Below are 12,264 nucleotides of genomic sequence, written 5' to 3'. Positions count from 1 at the left end.
AGCCACAGCCCACCCTAGCCCAGCCTTTATGAAAGGGGCTTTTTGGGAAGCTTTGCTCCATGGCAAGCCCAGGGAGCCCATAACACAAGGCAGCCACTCTAGAGAATCAGGGAAGCAGCTGGGGTGCAAAACCTGCCCAGCTCACGACAGGCCCAGGAGAGTGCGCCTAAGCCTGGGTCTCACAGAGCAAATCCGTACAACAGGCGTGTGGGCCAGCAGGCTGCGGGGCGGGATCCAGAGGCAGGTGGATGATGCTCTAGGAGGCGTGCAGAGACAGAGGACCCGGGAGAGTGGGCCTGAGCCAGAGACCTGGACCCAGGTCACCAACACATGCCAGAGTCGCTTGCTCAGGGGAGACCAGCAGCATGGCCCCCAAGTGCTGTGGCCGGGCTTAGGTCACACAGAGCAAAGCTTCGCAGCAGGTGAATGGGTCAGGCAGGCTGGGGAGAGGCCCAGAGGCAGCCAGACACAGCTCCAGGAGTGCGTGGGGACAGAGCCACTGCACCCCCCCCCCATTTCATGTACAGGTCACATGGGGTATGTCTACACTACCCCGCTAGTTCGAACTAGCGGGGTAATGTATGCATACCGAACTTGCTAATGAAGCCCGGGATTTGAATTTCCCGGGCTTCATTAGCATAAAGCCGGCGCCGCCATTTTTAAAAGCGTGTAGCCGCGCGGCACGGGCTAGATAGTTCGAACTACATAGCCATTCCGAACTATCTGTACTCCTCGTACAGATAGTACAGATAGTTCGGAATGGCTACGTAGTTTGAACTATCTAGCCCGTGCCGCGTGTAGCCGCGCGGCATGGGGTTCGCACTAGCCGGCTTTTAAAAATGGCGGCGCCGGCTTTATGCTAACGAAGCCCAGGAAATTCAAATCCCGGGCTTCATTAGCAAGTTCGGTATGCATACATTACCCCGCTTTTCGAACTAGCGGGGTAGTGTAGACATACCCATGGTGAGGGCTCCTGGGCTACGTCTACACTGCACCTCTCTTGCACAAAAGCTTATGCAAATGAAGTGTGGATTAGCATATTGCCGCACTTCATGTGCATTGTTAATTAGGGGCCGTTTTTGCGCAAAAGGCTTTTCTCAAAAAGGAGCTGTATAAACGGCTCCTTTTTGCACAAAAACCCTCTCTTACGCAAGGGCTGTTCATCCTGAAAAAATGTGAAAGAACGGCTCTTGCACAAGAGGGGGTTTTGCACATAAAGGAGCCATCTGTACAGCTCCTTTTTCTGCAAAAGCCTCTTGCACAAAAACTGCACCTAATTAATGATGCAAATGAAGCACGGCAATATGCTAATCCACACTTCATTTGCATAAGCTTTTGGCACAAGAAAGGTGCAGTGTAGATGTAGCCCTGGTGATGTAGAATGACGTGATAACATCATTCTGTCATCCCACAAGAAAAGTCTTTTTTATATATAGAGAGAGATTAGATACAGTGCTCCTGTCAGCTGAATTATAAAATGCAAAACACCCCTAGAGTTTTCAGGTGCCTCAGCATCCCCTGGAATCACAGTGAAAGCTGCCCCCCCCCTTATAAAATCTAAAATGGCCCCCTAGGGAGCCAGGAGTGGCCTGAGGAGGTGGGGGGGAGGGGGGGCGCTGTGAACTCTGGCAAGATGCAACCCACCATGAGGGCCGCCCAGCCAATGCTTAATTTGTGATTCCATGGCTGAGCTCTGGGACTAGGGTTGCTAGGTGTCTGGTTTTGAACCGCACAGTCCAGTATGTGAGCTTTCTGTTCGGGAAACAAATTGAAAAAATAGAACTGAGAAAATAGAACTGCCCGGTATTTTCTCAATCAGATGGAATGTCGATTGTGATGTCATGTCAAGTGTGTCCGGTATTTTTGTTGAAACCATCTGGCACCCCTATCTGGTACCTCTTTTAAATTCTGCACTCAGGAAAGGCAGCTGGAATCGAGGGGATGGGAGGGTGGCCAAGGGAGCCTCTGAGGTTGTGGTGTTTTAGATGCTGCTTGTAATGATTAGAACTGGGAGCACTGGCTGTTGGGAATCTGGAAGCACAGGAAACAGGAAGGAGGGGGGAGGAGATGAGCTAGGCTTGAGTTAGAGCTACAGAGGGGAGCAGCAGCAGCTTTGGAAAGAGGTTTCACCTTTGGTAAATAAAGGCCTGTTGAAGTTTGTTAGTACCTTGCTTGCATGATACAACAGAGGTTGAGAGTTGATGGGGGGAGGCAGGGCGGGGATGAAGCACCAGAATAGAAGTTCACTCAGGGCATCATTTTCCTTAAGGGCAGCCCTGCCAATGTCCAACTCCTTTTGTGCCAATCTCTGTTTAATGCAGTGTTTCTCAACCAGTGGTACGAGTACCCTTAGGGGTACTTGAGAGGAGTCCGGGGGGTACATCAACACAACTGAAATTTGGACAAAGCTGAATTTTTTTTAAGTTTTACAGCACTTTATTAATTTTGTACTTTTTACATGCAAAAATTTCATCACCCGCTCCAACGATTAAGTTGTTTAAACAAATGTGTTGCGATGGTTGAAAAACATTTTGTGTGTCTGAAAACTGTAGGTACTAGGGGTATTTATAATTTTTTTTAAAGGGGTACTTTATAAAAAAAGGTTGAGAAACACTGCGTTAGTTCAATGGCTTTCAAGCAATCAAAATTCACTTACCTGATTTGAGAAGTTTTATGAACTTTAGAGTGCTATCTGGCCTTCCAAAATCCTCATCTGGTAATTCATAGTTTATAGTCCAACATCCATTCAATTGTATTAATTTGCACAGCTGTGTCTAGCTGTAAAATAGCGGCAGAGTTTTATTGCAGCTTTTCCTTACAGTTTTTAATGAAATCCTTTTTGCTCCACTCTGGTAATTGTGCTTTTTTTCCTGTCGGCTGAGAATGGCGGAGTTTGAAATGGAAAGCACTAGAGGAAATGTGAAGTTGTCAGCAGTCCAACCGATCTCATGTCAACAAATATCTTCTCTTAAAGAAACAGCCACATTCCTGCTAAAAGTGAAGTGTCATTAGCAGCAGAGAAAGTTTTCCACATAATCTAAATCACCTGAATGCTATAGGATTTTGAATGGACTCTTCTTCTCAGGGTTCTTTTCTTTGTGTGTTTTTGTGAATTGCAATAAATGTCACAAATAATAATAATTACATTGTACATCTGATCATCACAATAAATATTCTTCCATGGATAATTAGGAACAGGACGAGCCATGTCTGGAACTGGAGTCACATTCACTGGGGAAAAACTTAAAAAACAACAAATAGTCTGGTAGCACTTTAAAGATGAACAAAACATGTAGATGGTATCATGAGCTTTTGTGAGTGTAACCCATTTCTTCAGAAGACAGGAGCATTAGAAGTCTGAATCCAAGAATAAATAAGGGAAGGGAGGGAGGAAGAGGAAAAAAGAGAGAGAAAAGAGAGGAGGGTGGAAGAGAGAAAGAGATCAGTGGTCTCCAACCCTTTTACACCCAAGATCACTTTTTAAATGTCAGAACAAGCCAAGATCTACCTCCCCAGCCTTCCCCCAAGACCCCACCCCTTCCTTGAAGCCCTGCCCTCTCTATTCGCCTCCATCACTTACTATCCCCAGCCCTTACACACTCTACACTGCTGCTTTTTTTCTGATTCTTCTGTAGGAAGAGGTTTTTCCAACATTTGGCCTGTCTAGACTGGACCAAATGTCAGAAAACTCCCTTCTTTTGGAAGCCCTCTTATTCCTCATGGAACGAGGAATACAAGGATTACTGAAAGAGCATGTCTGCTCTTCCACTAAAAAAAAGCGAAGCGGACAGGGGACTGCAGACAGGGGAGTTGAAGAGGGAGTTGGGCAGAGGGAGTGACTGATGGTGATGAAGACCCGAAGCGCTTGTGCCAGTACTTCTCCTGTCTCCTCCACCTGTGCCTGTATCCAGACAGAGAACCTGAGCATGGATGCCTCTACCCAGGTCCTGGTGTGGTCTTGCTGTATTTGTGGCTTGCAATTCCCACTGAGTGATCTCCAGGCTGGGGGAGACAACCATTGTGAAAGGTGCCTGCTGGTGGAATCTCTCAGGCAGCAGGTGGGAGAGCTACAGGAGGAGGTGGCCAGGCTGAGGAGCATTCGAAGCCATGAGGAATTCCTGGACAGTATTCCTGTGGAATCCACGGAGGTCACTGTCCTAGGATGTGGGACTGTTGACCAGCCACTTATGGAGGAGGCAGTGGTACAGGGTGAGCACTGGCAGCTGGTTACTTCCGGCAGCAGGCAGTGTTCCACCCCTGCTCCTAACCCTCCCACTGTGTTGTTACATAACCGTTACACTTTACTTTCAGCAGGAGACAAGGAGTCACCCCCCACAGTGGAGGAGACCAGGCCTTGCACCACCAAGGTTGAGCAGTCTCCTGCCACCACTGCGAGGAGGAAACGTAGGGTAGTGGTGGTTGGAGACTCTCTTCTGAGGGGAACGGAGGCACCCATCTGTCGCCCTGACAGCTCATCTCGAGAGGTATGCTGTCTGCCAGGGGCCCGTATCCGAGATGTTACGGAGGCATTGTCGAGGATTATCCGGCCCTCTGACTACTACCCCATGCTACTCATCCACGTGGGCACAAATGATACTGCCAGGTGTGACACTGAGCGGATCAAGTGTGACTACAGGGCTTTGGGAGTACGTGTGAAGGAGTTTGGAGCGCAGGTGGTATTCTCTTCTATCCTTCCTGTCAAAGGTAGGGGCCCGGGCAGAGAGAGGTGCATCCTGGAGGTGAATGCCTGGCTGCGACGATGGTGTCACCAGGAGGGATTCGGCTTCCTTGATCACGGGGTGCTCTTCCAGGAAGGACTGCTTGGCGGAGATGGAGTTCATCTTTCCAGGAGCGGGAAGGCCTTGTTTGGACACAGACTGGCTAACCTTGTGAGGAGGGCTTTAAACTAGGTTTGTCGGGGGCAGGTGAGCAAAGCCCACAGGTAAGTGCTGAATGTGCGGGACTGGGAGATGGGTTGGAAATGGGGGGGACTACGGCCTATAATGGCAAGGAGAAAGGAGGGTCAGGGCACAACAGGGAGGCAAGATCAAATCAGTATCTTAGATGCCTATATACAAATGCGAGAAGTATGGGTAATAAGCAGGAAGAACTGGAATTGCTAACCAATAAATACAACTATGATATCATTGGTATTACAGAAACCTGGTGGGATGGGACGCATGATTGGAATATTGGTATGGAAGGGTACGGCTTGCTCAGGAAGGACAGACAGGGAAAAAAGGGAGGAGGGATTGCCTTGTATATTAAAAATGTACACACTTGGACTGAAGTGGAGATGAACGTAGGAGATAGCTGTGTAGAGAGTCTCTGGGTTAAGCTAAAAGGGGTAAAAAACGAGGGTGATATCATGCTAGGAGTCTACTACAGGCCACCTAGCCAGGTGGAAGAGGTGGATGAGGCCTTTTTTAAACAATTAACAAAACTATCCAAAGCCCAAGATTTGGTGGTGATGGGGGACTTCAACTATCCAGACATATGTTGGGAAACTAACACAGCAAGGCACAGGCTATCCAATAAGTTTCTGGACTGCATTGGAGACAACTTTCTGTTTCAGAAGGTTGAAAAAGCTACCAGAGGAGAAGCTGTTCTGGATTTGGTTTTAACAAATAGGGAGGAACTAGTTGAGAACTTGAAAGTGGAAGACAGTATAGGGGACAGTGATCACGAAATAATAGAGTTCATGATCTTAAGGAAAGGTAGAAGGGAGACCAGCACAACTGAGGTTATGGATTTCAGGAAGGCAGATTTTGATAAGCTCAGAGAACTTGTAGGTAAGGTCCCATGGGAAGCAAGACTGAAGGGAAAAACAACTGAGGAGAGTTGGAAGTATTTCAAAGGGACGTTGTTAAGGGCCCAAAAGCAAACAATTCCGCTGTGTAGGAAAGATAGAAAATATGGCAAAAGACCAGCTTGGCTTAACAAGGAGATCTTGCATGATCTCAAAATAAAAAAGGAGTCATATAAAAAATGGAAACTAGGACAAATAACAAAGGATGAATATAGGCAAGCAACACGGGAATGCAGGGGCAAGATTAGAAAGGCAAAGGCACAAAATGAGATCAAACTAGCTACAGGCATAAAAGGAAACAAGAAGACCTTTTATAAATACATTAAAAGCAAGAGGAAGACCAAGGACAGGGTAGGCCCACTGCTTAGTGAGGAGGGAGAAGCAGTAACAGGAAACTTGGAAATGGCGGAGATGCTCAATGACTTCTTTGTTTCGGTCTTCACCGAGAAGTCTGGTGGTGTGCCTAACGTAGTGAATACAAGCAGAGAAAGGGTAAGTTTAGAAGATAGGATACACAAAGAACAAGTTAAAAATCACTTAGGAAAGTTAGATGTCAGCAAGTCACCAGGTCCTGATGAAATGCATCCCAGGATACTCAAGGAGCTGATAGAGGAGGTATCTGAGCCTTTAGCTATGATCTTTGAAAAATCATGGCAGACAGGGGAGATTCCAGAAGACTGGAAAAGGGCAAATATTGTGCCCATCTATAAAAAGGGGAATAAGAACAACCCAGGAAACTACAGACCGGTCAGTTTAACGTCTGTCCCAGGGAAGATAATGGAGCAGGTAATTAAGGAAATCATATGCAAACACTTGGAAGGTAATAAAGTGATAGGGAATAGCCAGCATGGTTTTGTGAAGAACAAGTCATGCCAAACTAATCTGATAGCTTTCTTTGATAAGATAACGAGCCTTGTGGATAAGGGAGAAGCGGTGGATGTCATATACCTAGACTTTAGTAAGGCATTTGATACGGTCTCGCATGATATTCTTATTGATAAACTAGGCAAATATAACTTAGATAGGGCCACGATAAGGTGGGTGCATAATTGGCTGGATAACCGTAGTCAGAGAGTTGTTGTTAACGGTGCTAAATCCTGCTGGAAAGGGATAACAAGTGGAGTTCCGCAAGGGTCTGTTTTGGGTCCCGTACTGTTCAATATCTTCATCAATGATGTAGATATTGGGATAGAGAGTACGCTTATTAAGTTTGCAGATGATACCAAACTGGGTGGGGTTGCGACTTCTTTGGAGGATAGGGACATAATTCAAAATGACCTTAGCAAGTTAGAGAAATGGTCAGAGGTAAACAGGATGAGGTTTAATAAAGAGAAATGCAAAGTGCTCCACTTAGGAAGGAACAATCAGTTCCATACATACAAGATGGGAAGCGACTGTCTAGGAAGGAGCATGGCAGAAAGGGATCTAGGGGTCATAGTGGACCACAAGTTGAATATGAGCCAACAGTGTGATGCTGTTGCAAAAAAAGCAAATATGATTCTAGGTTGTATCAACAGGTGTGTTGTAAGCAAAACTCATGAAGTCATTCTGCCGCTCTACTCTGCACTAGTTAGGCCTCAGCTGGAGTACTGTGTCCAGTTCTGGGCGCCACATTTCAAGAAAGATGTGGAGAAATTGGAAAGGGTACAGAGAAGAGCGACAAGAATGATTAAAGGCTTAGAGAACATGACCTATGAAGCCAGGCTTCATGAACTGGGCTTGTTTAGTTTGGAAAAAAGAAGATTAAGGGGGGACATGATAGCGGTTTTCAAATATCTAAAAGGGTGTCACAAGGAGGAAGGAGAAAATTTGTTCCTCTTGGTTTCTGAGGACAGGACAAGGAGTAATGGGCTTAAAGTGCAGCAGGGGAGGTTTAGATTGGACATTAGGAAAAAATTCCTAACTGTCAGGGTGGTCAAATATTGGAATAAATTGCCAAGGGAGGTGGTGGAATCTCCCTCTCTGGAGATATTTAAGAACAGGTTAGATAGACATCTGTCAGGGATGGTGTAGACGGAGCTTGATCCTGCCTTGAGGGCGGGGGGCTGGACTCGATGACCTCTCGAGGTCCCTTCCAGTCCTATTATTCTATGATTCTATGATTCTATGAAATATGTCCCTGGATGCAAAAGAGTTTTTCTGGGATATCTCTGGAATCCTGGAAAAACTCCTGCAGTCTAGCCATACCCTCGCTGGGTTGAGACAGGATGTGTGGGCTCTGCGGTGTGAATGAGGGATTTGGGTGTGGGAAGGGGTGAGAGATGCAAGCTTTGGGAAGAAATTTGGAAGCAGGAGGAGGTGGAGAAGGGGATGCTGGCTCAGGGAGGGGGCTCCAGGCTGGGGAGAGTTGGGGTTAGATTGCGGGTTGGTTGGGGTACTAAGCAAGCCACAGGCTTGTGGATGTGAGGGTGCAGGAATTTGAGTTGGGGTATCTGAGGGGCTCAGGACAGGGGGTTCCAGTGTTTGATAGGCTCAGATCTAGGGTCTTGGGGTTGCAGGAGTGTTATAATGCTGCAGCCAGATGGGGGGTTGGCCCCAATTGGGGATTTGTTGGTCAGGCTTTGTTTTTAAATAAAATACTATGTCAAACACAAAATGTTTCTGCATTGTCTTTATTTATGAGAAGGGCAGGGAACCTGTTTTGAGTCAAGGGTCACTGACCCACAGAAAAGTCAGTTGGAGCCACACAATTGAGATGCAAAAAAGTAACTCCTTCAAAAACCCCCCAAGCCTCACTAATATGACCCCAACTGTGCTGGTGGGAGCAGGGGACATGTTACTGGGGAAGGGTGCTAGTGGGTGCTGAGGCGGGGACAGGGTGCCAGTGAGGGCAGGGTGCCAGTGTGGGTAGGGGACAGGGTGCCAATGGGGACAGGGGAAAGGGGACAGGGTGCTGGGGGGGCAGGGGACAGGGTGCCAGGAGGGACAGGGGACAGGGTGCTGGGGAGGACAGGGGACAGGGTTCTGTAGCAGGGGACAGGGTGCCGGGGAGGGCAGGGGGCAGGGTTCTGTAGCAGGGGACAGGGTGCCGGGGGGACAGGGGATAGGGTGCCAGGAAGGGCAGGGGACAGGGTTCTGCAGCAGGGGACAGGGTGCCAGTGGGGGCAGGGAGTCCCCCGCACCTGCCTCTTCCTGGGACTCCTCCCCCTCCCACTGCACATAGGAGGGATGCCCCGGTGCACGCCTCCTCTGGGGATGACTCCCTACTCCCGCAGAGAAGGGAAGCTCTGGTGCGCACCTCCTCAATGGTGGGGGGAGGGGAACAATCCCAGAAAATGTGGAAATGAAAGAGGAGCTTAATAAATTCTTTGTTTTGGTTTCACCAACAAGGTTGGTGGGGACTGTACACTTAAAGTAGTGAATGTCAGTGACAATGAGGTAAGGTTAAAGAAAAAGAAAAAGCTAAAGATTTGGGATGTTAAGTAACAGGTAATTAGCTAATCAAGTAGTCAATGGAATTTCAACTGACTACTTGATTAGTTGCAGGGGGGCGCTCGCTACTGCTGCTGCATCTTTGTATTTTAAATGTAGTAAGAGCAGCCAGTGGTGTCCGGTAGGAATCAGTTCTAGATACATTTCTGTTCAAAATCTTCATCGCTGCTTTAGAGAATGGCTTTGAGACAGGGGTGAGATGGGAAAGGGGCAAAAGGGGTAACAACCCCCCAAAATGCGTGGGTAGAAGCAGAGCGAGGTGGTCAGGGCTTCAAAGAGAGCAGGGGCCACCCTGCTGTGCTTCCCCTGATCCTGCCAGTCTGTGAGGGGGTGAGGCTGGCCCACAGAAGAGCAGCTCGAGAGCGGAGGAGCAGGGGCAGGGGTTGTCCCAGTCCTTGCCTGGCCCTCCAGGTCTCCCCTCACCAGTCACTTCTGTGTAGAGTGCACTTAGAGAGGCTGCAAATGAGAACACATTGGGAGGAGTTTGCAAGTGCTTTGAACCACAAGCCAAATACAACAGCCGAAAACTCCAGGGAAGGAAGGGAGGGGGAAATCAAACCTCAGTGTTGGAAGCCAGACACAAGGGCTATGTCTACACTGGCATGATCTTGTGCAAAAACTCTTCCAGAAGAGAACGTCTATGCTGGCATGTGCTTTTGCACAAGAGCATCCGTGCCAGTGTAGACGCTCTCTTGCACAGGAAAGTTCTGATGGCCATTTTAACCATCGGGTTTTCTTGCACAAGAAATTCATGTTGCCTGTCTACACTGGCCTCTTGCGCAAGAACAGTTGTGCAAAAGGGCTTATTCCTCAGCGGGAGCATCATAGTTCTTGTGCAAGAAGCCCTGATTTTATACATTAGAACGTCAGTGTTCTTGCACAAGAACACACGGCCAGTGTAGACAGGCAGCAAGTTTTTGCACAAGAGAGGCCACTTTGGCCCAAGATCGCGCCAGTGTAGACACAGCCAAGAGGTAATTCTTGTGCTCTGCCCCAGGATGATTAACCCTCAACTGGAGAGAAGCCGGAACCATAGTAACAAGCCGTGGGTCTGTAGGAATTGGCTAGCGCTAGTATCAGTGTTTTACAATGGCAGTTTCGTCCATTTTATACATATGTAACTGCGCCTTGCGGGATCATACCACTGCTGGTAGCATATCTTATAGGAGCAGTTCCTTACGATGGAACAAATCAGAAACTGCTGCTGGTAGCACAGTCTCACAAGGTAGCAACTCTGTACAAACCACCGGCTGAGGTAGGGGATTTTCAGGGATCTCCAGGGGGGGTTGTTGTAGATGGGACGGGGCAAGAAACACACCGGGAGGGCATAGCCAGGGCCATCCCTTGGGAATTCAGGGCTCAGGACACACCCCTTCCTCTCCAGACCCCCCCTCCTTTTCACCCTCATTGCATCCCTGTCCAGTGCCCACAAGCCTGAGCAACATGACGTGGGGAGTTAGCAGTGGGCCTGGTGCCAGCAGCAGGGGATTCCCACCCACCACCAGTGAAGGGGAGCAGAGAGGGCTGGGGTGGGTGCTCCACTTCTGTCCATCCCCACTGCAGTACTGAGGCCCAGCTCCTGCTGGTGCTCCTGCAGCTACAGGGCTGGGGCAGGCTTGGGTGGACTGGAAGGGTGGTAGAGGTGGGGTCTTGGCCATGTGGCTCGCCTCCCACAGTCTCACATCCACCCACTGGTGGCAACACTGGCCCCTTGGAACGTCAGGCCCCCAAATCACCAGACGTTTTGGAAAAGGTTGCATTTAGCCGCTGGCCGAGATTTCCCAGAGGACTGAAGGGTGTTCAGTGCCCGTCACTGGCAGACTAACCATGGGGGTCTGGCCTCTGGAAAGCCACAGAGTCAGTACCCCAGAACGCAGGGTGCACTGGAATGGGGGGAATCTGTCCAGTGAGGTCCGACCACAGACAGATTATCACCCCAAATACAGCATCTTGCTCCCACCCTTCTCCGAGGATCTCAAAGCACAAAAGTGTGTGCAGAGGGGGGAGGGGGAAGAATGTCACTAAGTAGCACAAGGCGGACGGCTGGCCATTAAATCCCCTTTTCAGAGATGGAGACACGTGAGCTCTTAACTCCATGTGGATGGAAAAGATTAGCAGGAACATTGGTCCCTGATTCTTCCCACCCCAGGCATCCTCCTCCACCCCCACAAGGGGCCACTGCCCCGTTTGCCCCCCCCCCCATGTTCAGAGACATCTGGCCTTTAGGGCATCCCCCCATTCCCATGCTCCACTTGGGGGCTCAGTTCACTGCCCCCCCACTCACCTCCAGCCATGGCCCACACCTAGGTGGCCACACAGAGCAGCCCCCATTCCATCAATTCTCACAGTCCCCGCCTCTTCTCTGAGGCCCCACCCCTCGCTCCTCTCCACCCCTCCACTTTCCTCCTCCCTTAGGCCTCGCCTCTCCCTCTCGCTCCGGGTCTGGGTAGGGAGCTTGCACCCTGGCACAGCCTGCCTGACTGTCCACAAAATGTGAATAGGCATGGTCCTGTCTGGCTCAGCAGGGGCTGTTGCACGTTGATGAGCCGATGTCCCCCCCCCCCCCCCCGCCCCGCCCCAGGAAGCGGACTCTTGCTGTGGGGTTAGGGCATTGAACTAGACTCTGGGCAGGTCCCCTTGCAGCTGGACTTGCCAATCAAAAGCCAGATGCCTGGCCACCCTAGCCAGGACGTCAGGGTGCAGTGAGCATGGCAGCTGGCCCTGAAGGCCCCACGTGGACCCACTCACAGAGCGGCCAGGAACTGATTCCTGCTGGAAAGGAGAAGATTCATAACCATCTGAAGGGCAAGGCTGGAGCAGCCCCCCAGTGCAATCTGGGATGGGGGGGGGAGCACCACCTGCCAGCAGCCCCATAGATCTGTCCTTTTCCACCTCCAGTGCCTCCCACTTTCTGCTGATCAGCAGTGGCAGGAGGCAGGGAGGTGGCAGGAAAAGTGGGAGCAAGGGCAGGGCACACTCAGGGGGAGGGGACAGAAAGAGGTAGTGCAGAGACAGAGCACAGC

The 12,264-nt window shown here is 49.7% G+C and overlaps 2 protein-coding genes across 2 annotated transcripts in view; one reads left to right on the top strand and one right to left on the bottom strand.

Annotated features, from left to right (window-relative positions):
* The window catches only part of LOC149522314 (butyrophilin subfamily 1 member A1-like), a 45,025-nt gene extending 41,660 nt beyond the window's left edge, over positions 1–3,365 (bottom strand). Inside the window, exon 1 of the mRNA XM_089771203.1 lies at positions 2,657–3,365. The gene's annotated coding sequence lies outside the window, so the exon portion shown is untranslated. The remainder of the gene's footprint in view (positions 1–2,656) is intronic.
* LOC142820483 (butyrophilin subfamily 1 member A1-like) overlaps positions 1–12,264 on the top strand; it is a 646,031-nt gene that overhangs the window by 343,267 nt on the left and 290,500 nt on the right. The gene's annotated exons all lie outside the window — the stretch shown is intronic.

Source organism: Pelodiscus sinensis, chromosome 19 (assembly GCF_052426305.1).
Source record: "Pelodiscus sinensis isolate ZL-2025 chromosome 19, ASM5242630v1, whole genome shotgun sequence".
In the NCBI taxonomy this organism is placed as follows: domain Eukaryota; kingdom Metazoa; phylum Chordata; order Testudines; family Trionychidae; genus Pelodiscus; species Pelodiscus sinensis.
This window is presented reverse-complemented; position numbering and strand designations above follow the sequence as displayed.